Raw genomic sequence first — 15,942 nt, forward strand, 5'->3', positions numbered from 1 at the left:
AGCTACGGTGGGCACCGTAGCTTACGGTGGATTGGAATGGCTTACGGTGGCTTTAAACTGTCATATGGTGACAAAAAGTGCCAGTCAGCGCCGTAAGCTACGGCCCTTGGCGTAGCTTACGGCAGGCTTCAACATGAAAACTTGTTTTCAGCATAACTTTTTCCTTTCAACTCCGTTTTCTTCACCGTTTTCGCCTACGTTCTCGTAATTTCGTCCTCTATCATGCTATCCTCTTTATTCTTCAAATCCAAAAATTATTTTTTTCTATGATGCTCCAAGTTACTTCCCTTTTAAGCTCCATTTGCACCTGCACGTCCAAACAACTAGTAGTTACCAAGTTCAAACAATTAAACGTGTAAAGCATGGGATTTTAATCTTTTTAAGGCACTTAAGAGTTGTCCTATGGACCACCCTTCAGAATGCCACATATACCCGCATGTATCTCTTGAATTAGATACTTGGCTTCTGTTGGGGATACACATCGCAGCAGTGGTCCTAAATATGATTTTCGATATAGGACGCCACCGTTCACTTCGTACTGCAACGCTTTAGTTTGTATCTTTTGAGCTTCGCCCCTGGCGGAGGGTAATTCTCCCTTTGTGAGGAACTTTAACATGGGAGTGTACCAACAGAGTTCTTCCGCTGTAACGGCGAAGACATCCTGAGGTTCAATGGAAGGCGTTTGCAATATTTCTACCTTTACTTCTTTTTCCATGCCGAAAGTGGCGAGTTTGCTCAAAGCGTCTGCTATTTGATTTTTTCCTCTGTGAATGTGATTGAGTGTGACGTTGTCAAAAGAAGCTATGAGTTCTTTCGTTTAGCTAGATACTTCGCCATTGACTCATCCTTGGCTTCATATGTTTCGTTTACCTGGTTATTAACCAGTAAGGAATCAACACACGCATCCACTCTTGTTCTGCTTCATTGTTGGAGTACTCAAAGCCGAAACGTAAAGCGTACATCAGTTTTATTTCATCCGGGCTTATCAACATTAGACCTGCTCCAGAGCCTTTCCCGCTGGATGATCCATTGGAATAAAGCTTCCATGTTTGTCTAGCTGTGCTGGATTCCGCGATGTCCCGGATAGAGGGGTCCTGTATGGCTTCTCCATCAGGAATTTCGGCCAGGAAGTCGGCGATTACCTGCCCTTTGACTGCTATTCGTTTTCGGTATTCGATATCCAATGCTCCTAACTCAATTGCCCACTTAGCCAATCTTCCGGAGATCTCGGGCTTGTGCAAGATTTTCTGTAACAGGTAGTTTGTTAAAACCTCTACGCGGTGTCCTTGAAAGTATCTTCGTAGCCGCCGAGTAGCGTGAACTAGAGCAAGCACCAATTTTTCAAGAGTTGGATACCTCGTTTCGGGTCCCGCCAAGACCCGACTGATGTAGTAAATGGGTGTTTGTTTCCCATCCCTTTCCACCATGAGTACCGCGCTTACCGCGTTATGCGCCGCTGCCAGGTACATTTTGAGTAGTTCTTCTGGATATGGCGCAGTTAACATGGGTAGTTTCTCGATGAAACGCTTCATGTCTTGTAAGGCTTCTTCCGCTTCGCTGGTCCATTTAAAATTCTTCTTGTTAAGGCAATCCTTCAGCGTTTTTAGGAATGGCAAAGATCTTTCGGCGTGTCTTGCCAAAAATCTGTTGATGGCCACCAGACGCCCGTTTAACGCTTGCGCCTCTTTCAGATTCCTTGGGGAGGGCATTCGTGTTATGGCGGCTACCTTTTCTAGGTTGGCTTTGAAACCGTCCCGGGTAACTACTACTCCCAAGAACTTGCCTTCCTCGACCCCAAATGAGCACTTCTTGGGGTTGAGCTTGATGTTATACTCCCTGAGCGTTTGGAAGGTTTCTTCGATGTCTTCCAGCATTTGTTTTTCTTCCCTGCTCTTGATTACTAAATCGTCGACATACACTTCTAAGTTTATGCCGATCTGTTTCTCAAAAGCTTTGTCCATGAGGCGCTGGTATGTAGCTCCGGCATTTCGCAAACTAAAAGGCATCTTGGTATAACAGAAGATACCTACATCAGTATGAAACGCTGTTTTCTCTTCATCGTCTCTGGACATTTTGATTTGGTGGTAACCCTTATAGGCATCTAAGAAACATTTGTACCTATACAAGACCAGTGAATCAACTTTAAAATCCATCTCAGGTAGCGGCTAAGCATCTTTGGGGCATGCTTTATTCAAATCTTTGAAATCTATGCACATCAGCCACGTGTCGTCTGGTTTTTTGACCATCACTGGGTTCGACACCCATGTATGGTACTTTGTTTCTCTGAGTATTCCAGCTTCAACCAGCTTTCAAACTTCTTTGACTACTGGGAGTGTTTAATACCCGGGAGTGTCGCTAGCCTGTGCTCTGCCCTCTCCCGGGGTATCCCGGTCATGTCAGAATGCTCGAAAGCAAAAATGTCGGCGTTTCTTCTCAGTAGTTGTTTCAGGTTATTTTTGACTTCTGGGGAAAGACTATCCCCTATTGTTACTGTTTGCTCTGGATGGCGCGTGCTTAATACCCACCTTTCCGGGCCGATGGCGCCATTAGGCCCCTGTCGGCATCTTTTAGTGTCCAATACCTCTCCCACCTTATCCCGACATATAGTAGCAATACCCCGCGGGGTGGGAAATTTCATGAACCCTCATGTTGTAGATACGATAGCATCCAATTTCCCCAGGGTGAACCTTCCGATGATTACTTGTGATAAGACTCAGCGCGTACCACAAGGAATGTAAGGAGTATGGTTCTTTCCCGGGGAGCTTGTCCAAAGGTGACTGGGAAAGTAATCTGGCCGATGGGATCAACCTTTTCCGCTGTGAAGCCTTTAATAGGGGCGTGTACTGACTCAAGCAGTCTCCTATCTTCTGGTTGCATTCTGTTAAAGCAATGCTCGTATATGATATCCTCTGAACTCCCGGTATCTACCAGGATTCTTCTCATGTGATAATCACCTACCGCGGCAGATATGATTAAGGCGTCAGTAGTGAGGTGAAAATCTTCCACGCGGGGCTCTATTGTCATGGTAGCCAGCATCCAAGGTTCGAGCATGGAGAAACTCCGCTTGGCTCCTTTTCCCTTATCCGCGTGTACCATGTTTAACTCCCGCGGCCTCTTACCCGCTGTCTTATCATTCTCGGGCAGCGGGCCCTGTTTGATATCTCGCACTAGGTGTGCCAATTTACCCGCTTTTACAAAGTATTCAATCTGCTTCTTTAGCTGAAAACAATCATTAGTATCGTGGCCACTCCCTTTGTGGTATTCACAATACTTGCTTGTGTCTTTTTTGGAGTTGTCCTTTAGCGGCTTCGGAGGGTTGAACTTGAGGTTCTTGGAGGCTAGGATCTCTGCTGGAGTTTTGCTTAAGTTAGGATAATCGGATCGCGGCTTAGAGGGTTCACTCCTTGAGTAGGTGTTTCTAGACCTATCATACCGCGAGTCCGTTCTGTCACTTCTTTGGTATCGGTCTCCTCTGCCTTTATTTTTAGAACCCCGCTGTTCCCTCTCCTCTTGGCTTTTCTGAGCTTCCTTTTTTCTATTAGCCGCGTGACTAGCAGCTACCGCCTTTTCTTGTATCACGTACACCTTAGCTATTCTCAAGATTTCATCAATAGTGGGAAGCACACCATCTCTTCCATGAAGTGTTCCTAATAGCTCGTCATCATTTACTCCTTGTAGGAAAGCTCCACACGCTAGATCATTCGTGACACCCGGGATTGCCAGGCTTTCTTTATTGAACCTAACAATGAAACTTTCCACCGTTTCATTATCTCGCCGGTGGATGTGAAGGAGCTCGTTTCGATCTTTAGTGTGCCTGCGTTGTTGGTTGAATTGTAGGATAAATTTGGATTCCAGATCTTCGAAACTGTTAATTTCCCCGATGGGCAGACTGTCCCACCAGACCCGTGTCGCGCCTACCAGAGTTTGCACAAACATTTTGCACCAGAGGGGCATAGGCCAGCAGGCTACCTCCCATGCGCTTTTAAATAGATTAAGGTGGTCGTCAGGGTCACCCAGACCATCGTATTTGCCTACGGTTTGAGGCATCTTGGGCTCCTTGATAGGAGCTTCCGATATTCTTCTGGTGAACTTAGACTTGAAAGTTGCATCCACTGGCTTGTAAGGTCTGGTGAGTTCGTCTTCTTCTACACTGATAGGTTGTACTGGAGGGGTGACCCCGTTCTGGCTGGTACCCTGAGTGACAGGGGGTTGAGCCGAAGTGATGTTCAGCATGGAGCTGGGGCCTCCACCTAGAGAAAATCGAGGTCTGGATGTGTTTCCTCTGTCGTAAGCAGGTTCCGCTGTCGGCGGGGTCTGAGCATAAACCGGTTGCGACGTTGGAAAAGTCCACCAAGGCGGCATATAAGCCGCGTATGGCGATTGCTGAGTATGGCCTTGTGAGGCTCCCTGGGGAGTGTATATTGAATTGCCATATGGGGGTAAATACCCATATGGAGGTGCGTAATAGTACCCGGGGAAATAAACTTGATTTCCCGGTGTGACTGGAGCGTTCATAATTCATGCTGGCATGACCACTGGTTGGTGAGGCGGCGTAGACAGTGCCGCTGTTAACACTGCAGAATACAAGGGTGGCATGGCGTATGTAACCGAAGGTTGATAATACTGAGACATGCTCACTTGGGGCATCATAGTGCTTGGGCTTGCCGATGTAATAAATGGCATAGAGTTAAGGCGTGTTAGCTGTGCACCAGTGGTTGCTACTGGGGTGAACACGTTAACACCCGTTGTACCTGGTTCAACTGACTGGAACTGCAGAGAAGTGTAGGAAAAACAAGTCTGTCGCCGCGGTTCCAGAAGAAACGGCGGTAGTGCCCGTAAAACCTGGTGGAGGTCCTTCTGCTTCAAACTCCAAGTTGAGCGATCTGGTTACAGCCAGCGAGGCCGGCACGACGGTTATAGGGCCTGTTCCTACCACCAGATTATTATCTACCATCGCTTGGCTTGGGGTAACTGCTATGTTCTGATCGCTTGCCATGGGGTTCAGCCTGATTGCTACCGCAAAAGTCCCACGGATGGCGCCAATGAAGAAACACTAACCTTAGCGGTAGTATCCGACTAGGACTTCAACTCTTGGCGACCCAAACTATTAGCTGCAAAACAGAACACCGTTAGGACTCGTTACAGGAATGGGGTTATTCCTGTAACCACCCTCCGGCGTGAGAATAAGTCTCGGTTTTGGGAGTAAAAGAGTATGTGTACAAGAGAAGGTTATATGAGAGTAAGATGATCTATACCTTAGATGTTTACCTCTATTTATAGTTTACCATTAGGGTTTCTCCTAACTTAGGATGGGCTCCGATAAGTTAGGGATTTGCGTAATCTTCCCAAAAAGTTGGAGATTTGGTTGCGTGACCTATCCATGCAAGATGGAATGTTCTAGAATAAATGTCTATGATTATTTATTTATAATAAAATAATAGGTATTGACCGGGTCGGGTTAGCCGATTCGGGTCATACCTCGTCAGCTACATTATGATCCGAATCTCTAGTGCTATGCATAACGAGTATATCGAGTAGTAACAACGCACGAACGTGCATGTTGTTACACATAGGCTTAACATACCTTAAATAACCTTCACATAACTTAGAAATAAGTTTTGGATGGTTTGGTGTGTTGAAATCAAGTTTGTTCGATCGCAGGGACTATTTGTGTCAAACTGCGAAACTATGCCGATTTGTATAGTAACTGTAACACCCCGCGATTATAAATCTTTTATTATAACTATGTTGTCGGTAAATAAGCAAAATGAACTAACTAGGAATAAAACTAACCTAGTTAGGTAAAAAGTCTTGTAGTGACTTATAAGTGGGTTAAAACACCTAAAATAATAATCGAACAATAATTGAGGGACCAAAGTTGTTAAAATTGGAACTTGTAACATTAAAACAAAAATTACACCAAACACACACTTAAGTGTGTGTGTCTGGTCGATTAGAACACAGAGGGCGACCAGGAAAAATCCCCAAACCCTAGATTGTGCAATTTCATCAAATTGAAGGCCTAAATCAGTTCCAAAACGAAATCCGAGCATAGAATAGTGATCTCCTCAGTGAAGGGATCGTATGGTATGTGAAAATTTGTTGAAAAGTTCCATCTAAAAATTCTGAGTGAATACTAGAAATCTCGAAATCTTGTTGCATGCATGTTATTTGGATGAGATAAGAATGATATTGTGTCTAGGAATAAACCCTAGTCAATCACTTATTGAAATTATGCTTATTCTTGAGAATTCACAATCACCATTGAAGGTGATAAGTGGGTTTTGAAGAAATACGATAAACACTAGGATTATGAATGTTATTCTAGTGTAGTTGGGTTCTACAAAGTGAATTCAGAATTGTTAATGTGAAAAATTGATGTGAACATGCTTAATTGATGTTAGTTTCGACTAAATAATTAGTCATGAGTTTAATCGAAAACTATATGAAAATGTGCCCTTTAGGTGTTTGTAGAAATGCCCAAAAGAAAGCTAAAAGTTGGAAATTTGAATTAAAATGCATACATGTGTATTATAGCGAATAAATGCCTTAAGTGTTATGAAAGGAGTTCTAAATGAATTGTGATTGAACTCTATAGGCAAGGAAACCAGGACGTCAAGCGGACAAGCCGGTGGTGATACGCGCTTGAAGGGAGTGCTTTGAAGGTACGCGACTTATAGTTTCGCTACATTATGTTTAATTGTTAGTCTTACTTTGTTATATTGAAATTTGGTAAACAAGGAAAACCGTTAAGTCACGGGAGTGACAAAGTGCCTTAGACAAACAAAACGGGTCAAAACATGAGTTAGAAATAGAGTTTGGTTGTGTCTAGCAATGGAGATACCTATTAGGCATCCAAACAGGTCAAACAAGTTATGTTACAAATGTAGAAATTAATAACCATCACTTCTGATTGGTTATATATCAAGCATAGGTCGTGTAACGGACATGCAAATCCGTTGCAAAAGCATGAGCCCTTGTAGGGGGATTATAGTTCGGAACATTCGCTTGTCAAATGATTCCGAAAGGCATGGTTAAATTCTTGGAAATAAGCATGATGGGTATTGCATAAGCAACCCTCGGGAGGGGAGCAAAAGTTCATATTGGGTAAACGTAGAAACGGGTGCATTAGTCTAAAGTGTGTGATAACAACAATACATGTCATGGAACTTGTAAACAAATGGGTCAAATAAACAAGAGATGAATTAAAAGCCAACTGCTCTTGAAATGATATTTTTATGCAAAACGTGTTGATAAACGCGTCCGTAATTAAATTACGGTCGCGTAGGAAAAAGAATCGGCTAAAACGGACACCCAAGTCAAAAGTTATGTCGATTTAAAGTTTGGAATTGAGAAAAAGAGTGTTGGGCTGAATTGCAGCTCCAACCAACAAACAATTTGTCAAAATCAAACTGTGGCGCTACACCACGGCCAAACGTAACACCCATCACGCGACGCGACGGGTGGTGGCGTCACGCTACCACCGATGGTGGTATCCGTTGCGTAGCGCGACCGTCCCAGATCACCACGTGTTTTGTTTATTTTTGATATATTTGAACCTGGAACTTGTATATACTTGATTGTTAAAGTGTCAAAAGTAATTATTTTCATGGTTTTGACCGTGATGGACCTAACCCGGATGGCGATCAAGCAAATACCAAGAACCGAACGCATTAAATGAAGCTTCCGCATTTTGTCTATTTTGTTTTAGTAATGTGTAAACACTTGAAACTATGTTTCTTTTAAAAGTTAACTAGTAGTATGAAGACTTGAATACTATGACCATGTAGGGTCTTAAAATCATGAAACTTTTGTAAACTCGTAAAATTCTGGTACTTAATGAAACGTTTTGTATGATTAATCTTGTTATATTAAGCCGGGTCTTACAGTAACGAACATTCTGGAACTTGAAAAGAAGTTAAACATACCCTAAATATTCTTTACATAGCTTAGAAATAAGCTTTAAGGGGTTCGGTATGCTAAAATAAACTTATTTGATCAATAGGGAATAAAAGCGTCAAAAAGCGCATAAGTTTGCATTTTCGCGCATATCTTACGTTCTGAATATATCTGGACACCCAAAAATTTATGTAATCATTAAAATATTTTATTTTAGTGATTGGCATGATAAAATTCCATTCGTCGCTTGATTTGGATCGTTTTTGCGTTCGTTACGACTTCCGTCGTAATTAACCAATAACGCAACCGTACGACCAAACGAACCGACATCCGAGATGTTTTTGAGCGTATTTTAAGTTCCCTATACTTTAGCTTCATTTTAGAGCCTTGAAATGGGGTTAACGGGGCTTAAACGCGTCAAAAATGCATCGAAAACCAAGTTTCTGAGCTGCAGGGACTAAAAGTGTAATTCTGCCAAACTAGCTACGTGGGGCGCGTAAGCCTAGCCTTAAAGTTACGCGGGCCGCGACAGAACAGCAGGTCAGAAACATTGAATCTGGACTTGGGACTTGATTTTGATGGTTTTAAACACTTGTTTTGATACCATCTGCTAGTTTTAGTTTGTTTATCATGTCCCCATGGTTTCTAAAACCATTAGCCCACATGTATGGCCAAGATCATTCCCTCTTTAGCAAGAAACGATCCTAACGGTTTATCGAAAACTATAAATAGCCATGCCTTTCATTTGATTTCCTCACCCTTGATCTGATTTTCTCTAAGTTGAAGTTATTAATACCTGAGAATTTTAAGATCAAGTTCTCCCTAGCTTGGACCCTTTGTAAGCTTCTTTCGTTCTTTTATCGCTTTTCAAGCGTGAAAGTCAAACAGTGTTTGACTTTCTGCTTTGACCAGTCTTTGGTCAACACGAAGTTCGTTTGAACTTCGCAACGTGAGCGTGATCACGATGGCTATAGTCTCTAGTGACTATACCTACTGATTACCACGTTGACTAGGCGTAGTGACGAGTCGTAGTTTCGATCAAAATGCGCATTTATGCGTATTTTGCAACCAAACTACTCTTGGTATCAAAACACTTTGTTTTGATATCAAAACCTGTTTTCTAACTTAGATAAGCATGTTTTAACATGTTTAGCTTGTCACTTCTAGTTTAGTGCTTGTTTAGAGTCGTAAGTCAAGCAGTCTAAACCACCGCTTAGACTTTCGAACTCGACCCGTTTGGTCGATCATTAGGATCCGACCAAGCATGTTTAGTGACCATAGTTGTATAGGGAATAACCTTCCGAGGTTATACCTTATGGTCACATAGTTTAAGTAGTTGTATGATAGGTAGTTTATATGCCTTAGGTAAATGACCAAAATGCCCTTTTCATGTATAATTGGTATTTAAGCATATGTAACATAAACATTTATCACTTAACTGATTATCCAACATAATTAAACATGTTTAGGCATATAATACTTGTCATAGGACTAGTTAGACGTCTTGAGCGCGCGTTTGCGCGAATGACGCGTTAAAGTAGCGTAAGCTACCTTAATGGTCGTAACGGGTCGTAAGCACTTAGGATAGGTTCCGTTTTAGAATGTAGACTTCATTAAACCATATCACATGAGTTCCAATGCTCATTTGGTTTACGAGACCTCATTCTACTCAATCTTCCGACTTAGGAGCCGATTGTTTAACATAGTGATTCCATACTCGGTGCCACTTGATTCCTTGATTTCCCGAGCTTTGTTAGGACACTTAATCAAGGATACTTGCAATCTCAAGTGAGTACATAGTCCCCTCTTTTACTGCTTTCAAATGTTTTGGGGTGAACATATGTGCCTATTTGTTATATTCATGATTTCAACTATATGATTATACATGCTAGTACTTATCTTTTGAAGAATTGAACAATTATCTATGGTTTAAATACAAATTTCAAAGATTTTAAAACAAATTGTTGGATTGTACTTTCTTTATACATTCAACAAGCCGATTGGTAGTATGATATAGCGCTATAGGACTAGACACCCCATTCCTGTTGTATGGAATGTCAGAAACCAAATTTTAACCAAATAGAAATTGCCTTTGTGGTATTTCTATAGTCTCCAAGGTGTAGTTTGATACACTAAGGTTTGAATGAATACTAAATCACATTTTCCTTGTATAGGGTAATGCTCTATAAAAAAACCCCTTAAAATTAGAAAACTTTGCAAACTCAACATGTGGCCAAGGACCTTCCACGTATGCATAGTATTCTGATTATGGTTTTTGCTTTTAAGGGTATATTTGTAATTGTGCATCTATCCACCCAACCCCCAAGATATCTTCCCCAATTGATTTGACATTATCATTAATGCACATCACCTCATTGTCAAACCCATATTTCTTTTCGATTATTTCTTTTTTAAAAGAAAAAATTACAAGATATCTTCTCCATTAATTTCCCTCATATCTTCATTTACCCCTCTTCTCCTGCATATCATCCTACCTCCATTAATGTCTATGGAGACAAATCCACCAAGTTATTATGTGAAGGTTGGATTTTTTTAATTGAAGAAGTGTCAAATTGCATGTTGTGTTGATGAAGATTTGGGAACTCGATTTTGCAGGAAGCGATGGATGAAGATGATGTGCGTACCCGGCTTCTTATGTGAAGGTTGGATTTGTTTTAATCAAGTTATTACCCTTATTTTTCTATATTTGATTTTGATATCAAGCAAGCAATTTGCTTTGAAGTTTAACTGTACGGTTTGATTTCTTTGTGTATTGTATCCATACTCTCATCAAGTTTTTTGTTTGATGTTTTCTTTATTTAATATGTGGATTAGTTCAATATGATTATTTTATATCATCTTAGAAAACCTAAGTTGAAATTCATACATAGATGAAGATGAATTTGTTTGATGTTTGGTTTATTAACGTCAATTTGTTTTATTTTTGCTTCTACATACACCAGTAGACCTTTGCCTATAATCTTGGCATGTTTTGGACCAACAGCATTGGTTATTTCATTTTGCTTCCAATATAACGTATAAGAAAGAAAGTAAGAAACAAGGTAATAAAATACAATTTTTAGACCAAATTAGAAATTTTGAACATATTTGAGAAGAAGAATTTTGGGGTTTTTTTATGTGCGAGGGTAATATTTGTTAGATGATTGAAATTTTGAGCTTGGGGACTGTGTGGATGTTAATGTTCGTAATTAGACCGTTAATGTGTCTTATAGATTACAAATTACAGTTTGTATAATTCCAACCGTTATTGTGAAACACGAACAACCGTTAATGTTCGTATAGATTACAAATTATAGACCATTAATGTTTCGTATTTAACGTGTAATCTTGTTGTTTTTAGTTATGTGTACTTTGTTAGTTGCTGAATTTTAGACATCTAATAATCGGCACATCTGTTTTTAGAAACGAAAAGCCAAGTTTGTCTTACAGCACAACCAACGTAACACGTGTTATAGTCTGAACTCCTGTTTCACAGCTAAGCCAAGTTTGTCTTACAGCACAACCAACGTAACACGTGTTATAGTCTGAACTCCTGTTTCACAGCTAAACCATAGTAACACGTTATAGAGACATGTATTAGGGTATGACGATGTATTAGAGACATGTATTAGGGTATGACAAATTAATTGCAGGTTTTTAGTTCTGTGTACTTTGTTAGTTGTTGTTTCAGTTGTGTAAGATTAATTTGCAGGTTTTTATTTTTTGTGTTAAAAAGTTGTGCTTGGTTTGGTTGCTTGATTGGGCTTTTGATCTGAATAGTAACTGTTTTTTGTTGGTTTGGTTGCTTTGTTTGGGGCTTTTTGATCTGAATAGTAACTGTTTTTGTGATGTTATCTGAGAAAAAAAAAATTTCTAGCTTTGAATGTGTTAATATTTATGTCTGGTTAATGAATTAACGGTTATCTTATCTTTTTGTTATTAGGACGGTGATGGATTCAAGGGAAAAAAGATCCAATTCTCGGGACCGTTGGAAAGCTAAGGCAGCAAAGGTAGCCGCTGAAAAGCTAACGCAGACTTTCAAAGGAAGCTCCACCATTTTCTTAGTGCTATGTATTTTCGTTTACTAGTAATATGTAATGTGAGACTCTTATTTTGTTTTGTCTAGTACATGATGTTAAAACGGTATGGACTTAACCCATTCTGGAAGTCTTAACACACGTTATAAAAGAGGCTTAACACACGTTATATCAGGTATACTATGTTATTAAGTTACTATTGGAGTTTGTGCATCCATTCTGGAAGTCTTAACACACGTTACAATAGAGTCTTAACACACGTTATACAATATTAACTTGTATGTTCCATATTAACTTGTATGTTCCATATACGGTGTTACAATATTAACTTGTATGTTCCATATTAACTTGTACACATATTAACTTGCAAACCACTTTCATATACATGAATACAAGTCGGGTTATAATGGATGCTCACATGTTATCATATGTATACAAGTGGGGTTACAACAAGATTACGATATTAACTAAGCTCACCATTAAACTCATCGCCCCCGTCGACTGTTTTCACCTTTGTCACATGTTAAGCAATTACATGTTCCGAATAGACAAATTGTAACACATGTTAGATCAGTATATACACATCATGGTGTTTTGTAAACCCCTAGCTTATACATGAATATATGTCAGGTTACAAAAAGATTATAATAGAGGCTTAACACATGTTATACATTCCAAAATGTGCAAAACAAACACATGTTATAAACGAACGAAGAGTTCTTTCCCACGTTATATATCATTATAACATGGGCTTAACACATGTTATACATGAACACATGTCAGGTTACATCATGGTGTTCTGTTACAGCATGAACCACCAACACATGTTATAAATGAAAGAAGACTTCTTTCCCAAAGGATGTGACTTTCATATACATGAATACAAGTCAGGTTACGGTGTTACAATATTAACTTGTATGTTCCAAGATTATACAAGTTAATAGTCTTTTGGAAACCACTAGCTTATACATGACACCATGTTGGGTTAAACCAAGATTATAACAGAGGCTTAACACATGTTATCCCAGGTATACGGTGTTACAATATTAACTTGTATGTTCTATAGTAACTTGTACACGTGTTACGATCAGTATATGCACATCATGGTGTTTTGCAAACCACTTTTGATATACATGAATACAAGTCGGGTTATAATGGATGCTTACATGTTATCATATGTATACAAGTGGGGTTACAACAAGATTACGATATTAACTAAGCTCACCATTAAACTCATCGCCCTCGTCGACTATTTTCACCCTTGCCACATGTTAATCAATTACATGTTCCGAACAAACACATTGTAACACATGTTAGATCAGTATATACACATCATGGTGTTTTGTAAACCACTAGCTTATACATGAATACATGTCAGGTTACAAAAAGATTATAACAGAGGCTTAACACATGTTATACATTCCAAAATGTGCAAAACATGTTAGAAACGAACGAAAACTTGTTACAGCATGAAAACTTCTTTATGGATCTGTTACAGCATGAACCACTAACACATGTTATAAACGAACGAAAACTTCTTTCCCAAAAGAGTTGACTTATTCAATGTCCCCGCATTAACGTCGCCTACATCCATCCAGCTTGTCAATTGAATATCTTTATGGATCTGTTTCTGTAAATCAACACACGTTATATATCATTCTAACAGGTGCTTAACACATGTTATGGGTCTGTTTCTGTAAATCAAACAACCCAACAAAAAAAAACACTTACTGTTCAGATCAAAAGCCCAAACCAGCAACCAAACCAACAAAAAAAACAATTATTGTTAAGATCAAAATCCCCAAACAAACAAGCAACCAAACCAACAAAAAATCCCGTTCAAAATCTCATCCTAAAGTTTTCGATTTATTTAAAATACATGAACATTAATCATTACTAGATCTTGATTGAAGACAGAGGAGAGGAGAGAGAGAGAGAGAACATTAACCATTACTAGATCTTTACTCCGACGACGTTCCGAACTCCGGCGCCACCAACCACCCACCCTCCACCACCTTCTACAACCACCCACTGTCGCCGCTGTCAACCACCAACACCCCAGAATGAACCAGTCACCACCTTCCACCAACCACCAGATCTGCAACCACCATCGTCTTCTGCAACTGAATCTGGAATTAGTATTTCTTGAAATCTTGAAGGTAGATATTTTAATTCTGAAATGAGACCATCTTCTTCTTGTTCTTCTTCACGTTTGTGGGGTGGGGGAGGAAAGAGATGTGATAATTGTGAGTAAAGAGTGGGAGAGAGAAAGAGGGATATGATTTTGAAATCTCTTATTTGATTTGACAGTACAACATGGCAGATGGGTTTTTGACTTCCAATGCTCAAAAAGTCCTTTTTACTACCCAAAATGCCCTTTATGTATTAATTTAAATCTAATATATACACTAAAAAAGGAGAGCCATTGATCTATTAAAGTGAAACCAAATCAAGGGTGAATCTAGGGTTTCCAAGGTTTCTTAAAAAAGATGGGGTTTCTTATAGAGCCCACCCTTTTTGATATATTACCAAAGTACAGTTTGATGTGCTCCCAAATGTGATATTATCCAAGGTATATTTTTGATATACTATGTACAAAATCCAACATATGTTTTAATATACTACTTTGTTATTTACCAAAGCATAGTTGATATGCTATTATCAAAACCAAAACATAGTTGATATGTTATTATCAAAACCAAAGCATAGTTGATATGCTATCTTTCGAAACCAAAGTATATTTGTGATCTACTACCAAATCTATTTTAGTGACAAAAGTATATTTTGATATACTATACGCTAAACTATTTCTAAACCAAAGTATATTTTTGTATATACTACAAACCTTTTATCAAAACAATGCATTTTTAGAAACAAAACTTTTACAAGGATTCATGGCTATTTTTGTAAAACATAAAACCTTTTTCTTATGTTAACTAAAGCCATGAATCTAAATCAACAAAACCTATGTTACTCACAGGCATTTTTATGCTGACGTACCTATTTTCACACATGTTTCAGGTGCTGCTATGTGATGATTGTTGATGCACGATATACATAGGATGGACTGGTGCCTTAGCGACTTTAAAACTTGAAAGACAATATTTGTATTTATCTGATTTGCAATAAAACAATGAGTTCGGTAATTCAATAAAACAAAACAATTTAATCAATGGTAGTGAAACAATGATTCTTTTACGACACTCCCCGACGTTTCCGCCACAATTTGTTGTTTTACGTGGTCGGGGTGTGACAACGCCTGTGCATTGTTTAATTAATAGATTATAACCAGGAAATCACAAAGGAAATACCTAAAGTAGCAATGTGAGTAATCCTCCTTTTTGCAAACTATTTTTACAAAACCTCAAATGTTTTGCATTATATTAAATAGTGATTGAGTATTTGTATTCTACAATTATCGTCGGTATGTTGGGGTTTTGTATACAAAATTTGTTACTACACTGTGAGTAGTAACATGACCACAAGTCGGGTTGACAGTACCGTGGGTGGTAATTAAAGTAGAAAAATAAACAAATGTAATTGCGAGATCGCCCTCAATACTGTAAACTGATAAAAACCTGTCTTGATTAAATTGGGATTCACTCACCAGTATTTTCCACTGACAAAATGTTTTTAAACGCGTTTTAGCGTTTCAGGTAACAAAATGTGAAAGCCAATTAGAAGCCAGCTGGAGAGCACCGAAAGCTTAGAAAAGTGGCTATAAAAGTTACCTAAATTAAAAAAGAAACTTTGTTTTCAATAATTTGGGTTTATCCCTATAAATTGTATTGTAAATAAAACATGGGTTTTATCCCATTTGTTTATTATAAAAATATGGTGTTTTAAACTCTGATAAATATTTCCTAACTACGGTCCTGATGTAAATTTCCGCTGCCAAATTGATAAACACCGATACCATTTGACTGGTTCGCGGCCCCCGCTCCCAGAATGGGGTCGGGGTTGTGACACCATAGGTTCCGAAATTTATACATTCTAAAACTTAGCG

The sequence above is a fragment of the Helianthus annuus genome, chromosome 3, assembly GCF_002127325.2.
Source record: "Helianthus annuus cultivar XRQ/B chromosome 3, HanXRQr2.0-SUNRISE, whole genome shotgun sequence".
NCBI lineage: Eukaryota > Viridiplantae > Streptophyta > Magnoliopsida > Asterales > Asteraceae > Helianthus > Helianthus annuus.